The sequence below is a fragment of the Balaenoptera ricei genome, chromosome 6 (assembly GCF_028023285.1).
Source record: "Balaenoptera ricei isolate mBalRic1 chromosome 6, mBalRic1.hap2, whole genome shotgun sequence".
In the NCBI taxonomy this organism is placed as follows: Eukaryota; Metazoa; Chordata; class Mammalia; order Artiodactyla; family Balaenopteridae; genus Balaenoptera; species Balaenoptera ricei.
Genome location: NC_082644.1, coordinates 100,607,171 through 100,615,643, shown reverse-complemented (window position 1 = coordinate 100,615,643; position 8,473 = coordinate 100,607,171). Strand labels below are relative to the sequence as shown.

At 49.0% G+C, this 8,473-nt stretch overlaps 1 protein-coding gene across 7 annotated transcripts in view; it reads left to right on the top strand.

The window, feature by feature from the left end:
• The first annotated feature begins 693 nt into the window (after positions 1 to 693).
• LPAR1 (lysophosphatidic acid receptor 1) overlaps positions 694 to 8,473 on the top strand; it is a 154,579-nt gene continuing 146,799 nt past the window's right edge. For 2 of the 7 annotated variants that reach the window (XM_059926543.1, XM_059926540.1), the window contains exon 1: positions 1,956 to 2,091. The gene's annotated coding sequence lies outside the window, so the exon portion shown is untranslated. Of the gene's footprint in view, positions 1,001 to 1,629; positions 1,702 to 1,955; positions 2,092 to 2,163; positions 2,326 to 8,473 lie in introns of those variants that run through there. The other 5 variants (XM_059926541.1, XM_059926538.1, XM_059926542.1 and 2 more) reach the window with 5 other exon arrangements.

The window sequence follows — 8,473 nt, the reverse complement described above, 5'->3', positions numbered from 1 at the left end:
CAGTCAGGGTTTAGCTTTGAGCGTCCTGTGAAATCCGCAAGACGAACTCAGTCAAGGTTCGAAGCAGTCACTTGCGGGCGACGGTCACGTTCTCTTCGAAGCAGACCTCACTGGAAGCTTGAGACGTTTCCATCCCCACCAAGAAGTCTTCCCCTCCCAGCCCTGTGCGGTTTCCGGTGACCTCTCATTTCTGCGAAGCCCGAGGTTACCGAGTGACCGCCACCAACGCAGCCCTCCCTCCTGGTTCTGCGTTTCTTGCTTATATGTACTTGTATCAGTCCTGCCAAGTTCCCTGACATACTGTTGTCGTAGACCCCACGTGCCGTTTCAGGCTAGAGTTTGCCCAGTTTTTACTTGTAAGCTGCTACTTTTGTTGTGTAGCGGCTTTAGCAGTGGAGCTAGAGGCAGAGAATTGCCAACACTCCAGGAAGCCAAGGGTGGGAGGTGGGTAGGGGGTGGCGCGGCTGGAGAGCCCCCCGGTGGACCGGGTGTTGTTCCAGAACCTGGGCGAATCTCTGTGGCCGCCACTTTCCCGAGAACCATCCCCAGGCCTTAGTCCTGCGCCGCTCCCGCCCACACCTCCAGGTGTGTATTCCCCGCCCTTAATTACTCTTCTAAATTGATAGTTTGCACTTGCAAAGTTACACTGGGAAAGCGGAAGAGAAATTTATAATCATGGATATGGAGAACTAGGGGAGCACCGTCGCACTTGCTTTGGTCTGCAGACCCAGGCAATCGAAAACTCGGAAACGTGTGCACCTTTCCGGCAGCAAAATTGACTCTGCGTTCTTTGCAGCCTCGACTTGAAGGCTGCGCTGGGAGAAAGTCTGTGCCTCCGGGAAAGTTTGGAAACGGAACTACGGGAGAGGCCAGACATCGGGGATTTTGCGGGCCCTGCGATGTCTTCCAGAGCTTTTCAAGTGGGGAGAGAAGAGCGACAAAATGAAAATGCATCGTGTAGGGGAGCCCGCCCGAGTCCCGCAAGTTGTCGGTCGCAGAGGTGAGCGCGGGAGCGGGTGGCGATGGGGATCCGGAGCTGGAGGCCGTGGGTCTCCAGCCGCGGGTGGGTCCGATCCGGGTGGGGGGCGGTGGGAAGATGATGAATGGGAGGCTTGGGCTACCCTCCGCCCCCGCCTTGCAGGCGGGGCGGGGAGTCCGGCAACTGGATGGGGGAGGAGGAGCACAGAGGGTAGGGGCTCTGGGGGCATCGCGCCAGGTAAGGGAATGAGCCAGGGGGAGGGAGTCGGGGGGGTGTGGGAGTTGCTGACTTGTGCTACGTGGAGCCTGCAGAAAAGAAAGAAGGCGGAGGAAGAAGGGGGCTGGCGTCCGCCCTGCTCCCGCGGCCCTCCCTCGGCGCCCCCCTCCCCCGCCGCCCTGCCAGCGCGCCAAAGCCGGAGCAGTCGGGGCCGAGCGGCGGCTGACGCTCCCGGAGCCGCGACGCCCCTGTCCCCCAGCGGAGCCTGCCGGGATCTCGGGCGGCCTGGGCCCCGGCGCCGCCGAGCCCTCCCCGGCCTCCCGGCCGCGCGCGCGGGACCCCGGCGGGGTGGGCGCAGGGGGCGGCCCCGCTCCGGGCGACGGCCGAGGGGCGGGCGGAGGGCCGGGCTCGGCGGGCCGCGGGGCGGGGGCTGCGGGGATTGACCGCGCAGCCTGAAGCCAGCCCGGGGGCGGCGGGAGCCGGACGCGCGGCGGCGGCGGGCGCAGGTAAAGGGACGGGCGCGGCGCGGGGTGGCGCGAGGGGACGGTGCCCTCTGAGCGCGGAGCCAGCTTTCGCCGGGTCCCTTCCGCCGCCAAACGGCGCGCTGGGATCGCGCTGTCCTGCGGCAGACGGGCTTTGTGGCTGAGTGTGTGTGTGTGTGTGTGTGTGTGTACGCGCGCGCCTGTGCCGGGTGTGGGTGGGTGTGCATGCTCGCGGGCCGACCTGCAGGAGGCGAGGCGCTCCTGGCCTCCCCAGCCAACCAGTTGATCGAGCCCCGGGAGGGAAGTGGCCGCAGCCTCCCGGGCCGCCGGCCCTCCCGTCTCCCAACCGGGTCAGCGCTCCCCGGGGCCCACGCTGTGCCCCGTGCCAGCGGCCGGGACCCGCCCAAGTGACACGTAGGTGGTCTCCGGTTACCTGGGTCTGGGTGGGGGCCCGAGCAGGCTGGCGGGAGGCGCTCGACATTACCCCCAAGCCGCGTCCCGGTGGACGTGGCCCGCCGGGGGTCCCCGCGCCCCGCAGCGCCGAGCTTCCCCACCACTTGCTTCTCACCGGCCACGCAGCGGTCTCTCCCCGCCTGAGGACTTTAAACTTAAGTTTCTGTCCGGACGCCTAACAAACACGTTTATCAAGTAACTGGGGAATTTAAGGCAAGGGAGGGACCTGGGTTTGAGTTGGTGGTTTTGAAATAGACGGGCTCGTTTTGTGTGTGTGTGTGCGCGCGCGTGTGCGCAGGACTAGTTTGTTGTGAATGGATTTACCCATTTATTCTTGTTTTTCTTTGCTGCCATTTGGACTTTGATGTGTAAGAATGACGGTATCCAGGACTTGTTGCTGCCTTCAGTCTGGGGCCTGAGATTGCTGCTTTCTGCTGCTACTTCTCTTTTTTGTTGTTGAAATCCATGGAGGTTTCGTAAATGTGGGTTTCCAGCGAGCGCTGGGTTGTTAAAGTTTCACTATGAACGCGTTGTTTCCCATTGGAATAGATACATATTTACAAACATGAATCTTGAAAACAGGTGACTGCAGTTATGAGAGCAAAATCCTCTATTCCTTCGGGCTTTTAACAGTCCGTGTTTTTCACCTATTTGCATAAGTGTCGTTTGCCCAACCTAAGCATAACTGTGAAGCAGGAGGTCTGTTATTCAAAGCTTGCAATTCGGGTCAGAGGGAGACCGTGCTGGTTTAAAACTGCTAAGTTCATTCTCATAAGAAACTATTCCCTTGTCAAATAAGAGTAGTAAGCCCCAAGGAAAAAGGGTGTGTACTGAAGTTATGGCTATTTGGACCGAATTAAATTGCATTAACACACACATGCATAATGTCATCCATTTGTTTCTGCCTTTGATTCTCCAGTTCTGGGGAGGCCAGAGCATATTTGCCCCAAAAGCAAAATTGTGAATAACGATCGGCATTGTTAAGGCTGCATTTTTCTTGATACCATTTAATATGAGGATAAAGAAGCCAAGTAGCCAGAGAAAGAGGTAGTGTGTGGCGGGAAGGCCGGGCTGAGGGGCCAGGCAGGAGGACTGGGTTATCATAATCTGAGCCCACAGACACACCAAGTCCCCTAGCGGTGCGACTTTAGCCGGTTAGGTCAGCCGGTCCTCCTTCTCGGTGTCCTCATCTGGAAAAATGGAGGGGTTTGATCATCTCTGCTGTTCCTTCCAGCCCCCCCCCCCCATAACTACAAACTGGAGGGTGGTTATCCCATGTTAGAACGGTAGGAAGAGAGTAAAGGGAAGTGTCAACTGTTAGTCTGGGAGGTAAGGGGGGAGGGCAGGAAGGCCAAGAGGGTTGAGGAAAAGCAGCAGTGGGAGATGCCTGGAGGGAGAAGAACCTGGAGGTGGGAGTCGGTTCTCCCCTGGTTTTTTTTTCCTCCTGCACAAGGACATCAATAATACCACCCCACCTCACCCCAGTCAGTCGTCCATTACCCATATTATTTATTAAAGTGGGTGAGCTACTTAACCTTAAAATTGACTTGGAGTCTGTAGTCTGACCTGCCCAACTTCCCATTTGCATCGTTGTCTCTCAAGAGGCAAGCTGCTGCTCAGTGCTGCGGGCACTCAGTGGGTCTCAGAAATCTCTGCGAGTGATGGGAAAAGTTACCAGAGATGGGAATGTAAGTGGCAGCCCTTTCAACACCTGAGTTTGAAACGTCTATTTTTATTTGAAGCTAATCTTTTCCGAAAAGTAATTTGATTTAAAAGAAGATTCTACCACAGATTTCTCAAGGTTTTACTGAATCTGTTCTGACTGTTAGACCTACTGGAAAATTCAAAGCAAGTAAAACTCTCACTTGCTAAGTCTTTTTGATACATAATGACAGTCAGTCTGAAGTTCATGATTTTTAGGCAGGAGAATCTTATTTCAAATGCTTAGTAAGGAAAGTTGCAACCTGGGCAGAATATACTGTATCATTTTCACTGGGAAGCTCTAAGTGTCCACATAACAAGACCTGAAATTTAGTTTGAGGTCATGATTTTAATATCTGTGCTTGATGTGTGGCCTGTCTCCCTTTTATTTAATTTTTTTTTTTTTGGTACCTATATGCATACACACTTGAGGAACATGATGTATTTTAAAAGTGAAGTGTGATGTGATAAAACTTGGTTTAAAGTCTGAAAGCTTGCTCTGGCCTTGCTAACTCAGCATCTTATTTGGTTTCTAATGTTTACATACCACGCTATGTTCCAAATCCCTGTAGTGTTACTTAGCTATCTCATGGAGAGCTATTATGAATGCCTTAGAAAGTTGGTAGAAAAGGAGGAAATTTTAATTGGATAAGCAGTTACTGAATTCCTTCGACAGTGGCAGATACAAGGATGAGAAAAGGGAGGCTCTAGAAAGAGCTGCAGTACAGAGGGAAAAGATGCAGCTAACTTCAATATATAGCAGCTGGGTTGCATAACTAAGTGGCAGCTGTAGAATCCAAGAAACTTGGCATGCCAGGGAATGGAAAATTAAATTCTGTCTCTGGGGAAGACTTCACAAAAGGGACTTGAAGGATGAAAATGATGTGTCTCTTAAAAGATGAATGGTGGGGAGTGAACTATGTAGTTGGAGTCCGGGGTAATGAAGGCTGGAAAGATACAAGGCGATAAATTGTGGAGACCTTGGCTGTTATTTTAAGGAATTGTACTACCTAGGGACAGGGAAGGGGAAGTACGGTTTAACCCCACAACGCAGGAAGACACTGAGTCACAAATACTGGGCATAGAGAGGGCTGAAATGATTGAGAGGTGCCTGAGCCCTGATTCCATTACATACCCTGGTAACTCAGGCCGAGTGAGTTTCAGGGCACTGCTGCCAGCTTATCCAGATTATAGAAAGGTTACAGAATAAAGAATATTGCCCCCAAATTGATAGTGGCCTTTTGAGAAATTTAATTTAGTGAAAATTAATGATGTTACTGTGTTACATCTGGACCTTGCGAGGCCCTTGAAGCATGTGGGTTAAAATTGCTCTCCAGGCTCAGAGCTGACCAAGAAAGCATTTTGCTTTGTTTTTGTTTAGGGAAGGGCCTGCTAGTTAATGCTAATTGAAACGTGAATCTAATGGCAACCGACATTCTTGACTGTGTTTATGTTATACATAGTATTTCACAGTGGTTGAATATTTGCAGCACAGAAGAGAATTATTATTAGTTTAGAAATGGGGTTAACGCCCTTGTAAAAGGTAAGGGGGTGATGTTGGGGAGAGGGGAGAAGCACCCTTGCTTGGTGTTGCAGTGAGGGCTGACGCAACCACGAAGACCCTTTATTAAGTTTAACCTCCAATAGAAGTAGCTTGCCCAATGCTGTAGATGAATACTTCTCTGACAACCTCTTTCTGGTCATCTGCCTCTTTTGTTGTTGTTGTTCTTTCCCCTAACTCCCCTGAGCGAAGGTGTATAGCTCATTATCTCTCAGACAGGAAGAATCTCTGTGGGCTCCATTTGGGAGAAACTTCCAGCAACTCTGGAGGTTTCCTCTCACACCGCAATACCTCTGTGTCAAAGGTGGGAGTGGGTGGCGTTTCAGCTGCATGTCAAAGGTGGAGCTGATTTGAGTAAGTCTTCTAATTGCCTTCGAATCTGGAGGTGCTGGGCTAACAAGGAGACATGATGAAAGGAGATTAGGTCAGCTGCTTGTTACTGTCTTCTGAATACAATTTGAATGAATGATCCTCCCAGCAGCTTGTTTTATCTTCTGCAAGGGAACTTGGGTTTGGCACGTTTAATCAATTAATTAAATTAGTTAAGTTGAAGTAACTCAAAGTTTTTTGGTTTTTATAGGAGGGGGAGGGAGAGTGCTGGTTTTGGTGATTTTATTTAAATTCCCTGCCTTTTTTTTTTCAGCAGGTTGGTATGATTTCAAAGTAATGTTGTTGTTACTATTATTGACCTGGGGGTGTGGGGCAAAGAAAATTGTCTCAATCCTTGGATGTTGGCTCCTGTCATCTGATCAGTACTGTAGAAACTTCAACTTTGAAGTTCATGTAACATTCAAATTTCTTTCAGAAATGAGAGGACTATTTTACTACATGCATGGATTTAGGCTATAATTTATTTGATTTTTGTGGTACTGTTTTAAAAAAAAGTGATGTAAGGACAGGGCAGACTCTTAACTTTAGTCCAGTGCTAAAACAAATACGTGTAAGCCTGAATGAGGTAGATCAGGTTGTGTTTGTTTTCTTTAATATGGAGATAAAGGAAAGGGATTTCAAAACCAGCCTCTTTCTCTGAAAGAGAGAAAGTTGGACTAATAAAACCTGGTTATGGATCTCTTTGGGCTGGGATTTCCAAGGTTGAAACTGTTGTTAAAGGAACTCTTGTTCATTACGGCCATCATGTGTGCCTTGGCTTCTTAAGGTTTAGGATTCACTATACAGAGAGGGCTACTGTGAACCATTCCTTTTCAGCAAGTTTTCTTTTTTCCCATTTTCTTAAATCTCAGAACAATAGACTGGACTCGATTTCATGTAAGTCTGCTATACTCAACTTTCTTCCTGTATGTTTAAGTGGTTCTTCTTGACCAATCCCCAAGCTGCCTTCATTCTGAAACTTGGCCCTAACAGAAGGATACTCCTGGCTCTTTGGAAGGAGACATGATTTGGTGGCAGAGGAAACAAGTTCTGTCCTACCCCTAGCAGCACTGAACTGACCGCCTGCTATAACCCAAGCATTGTGCTAGGTGCTAGATGGAGGCAGGGAGTGGGGATGAATAAGGCAGGATTCCTACCCTCCAGCAGGAGCTGAGCTTACCGACATATTAACAGATGATGATTGCAATTCAGTGTAACAGGTGTGACGAGGGAGATAAGCTCAGGGCACTGTGGGAGCACCAAGCAGGGGCACCTGACCCTCACGGGCATGGGGTGGGGGTGAGGGTGAGGGAAGGCTCCTAGGAGATTAAGATCTGGGAGGAACCTAGGAGATAAAGCAAGAAACACAGAAGAGAAAAAGGTGATCAAGATAGAGGGAATCAAGAGGCTTTTAATTTCCAGTGTTGTTATTGCTGAATGAGTCAAAGTTCCATTCTTTTTATATCTGTAAAATAAGAATAGGCACTGATATTATCTGGTTGCTAATTCTAGTTTTCGTTTACTTGTTCCTTAATCTTTAATTTGTTCATTTATTCCAGATGCAGTAGATATTTGTTGCACACCTACTAGGTACTGGGGAACAGTAGGAAACAAGACATGGAAGGTCCCCTCTCTCAAGGAGTTTGCATTCTATCATATTATGTTAATGACTGAAGTTCTTTTGAAACATCTTCAGATATGGAGCATGTTTGTTGAGTTTCAACTTTAGGAATGTTTTCTTCAAACGAGGCCCAGTGTTTTCAGGTCAGTTAGCTTTTCTTAACAAGATGAGAAGAGATGGATCCTGGTATTCTCATTTTTGTTTTATAAACTTGAAACTTTTTTTGCCCAGATTTACCTCTTAGTTTACCTCTTAGTCAAGTCTAGAGATAGACATAACTGTGTCTTATCTGTAGCCCTGGCTTGCTTCCTTCTTATTTCAGATATTCTTACTTGTGACCCAATTTGTGTTTGAGGTTCTATATTCAGTTGATGACTCGCTTCCTAGAATAATCCAAACCTAGCCTTGGTGGGAAGTCAGACCTATTTTGAGGTCACGCCACAGTGAACGCTGCTTCGTTAATGCATTTTACTCATCCTGTTTAAGTCACTCGGGTATGAGCACAGTAGAAAGTGTTCTCACCAGAAGAAGATAGCTGCATTCATTTATAGAAAGATGGGGGTTTTGTAATGATTCAAATGATACAGATGTGTCTAAAGTAAATGTAATATCCCTCTGCTCTTTCTAGCTTACCCGTCTGATGTAACCAACCCCTCTGTCATGAATTTGTTATACAGCCTTCCATACTTGTACTTTTGCTTATACAAACCTAATGTTTGTGTTTATATATATTGACGCACGTGGGGTATGTGTCTGTGCGTGCATGTGCTCTCTCTTGCCTCTTTTCGTTTTAGAGAGGCTGTGATTGAGGTTGCCACCGTGGGCCAGACGTTTGAGGTCCCAGAAGCCTGCATGGCTCTTCCTGAACGGGTGCAGCGTGCTATGAGGAATTCCCTGGCGGTCCCGTGGTTAGGACTCCACGCTTTCATTGCAGGGGGCACGGGTTCAATCCCTGGTCGGAGAACTACGATCCCACAAGCCGTGTGGCCGGCCAAAAAAAACCCCAAAAACAAACAAAAAAAAAGGGTTCTTGTCCCAGAGATGGGAAGGTTGGGCTATTATGAATGGGAAACAAGAAAACGATTTCCAGC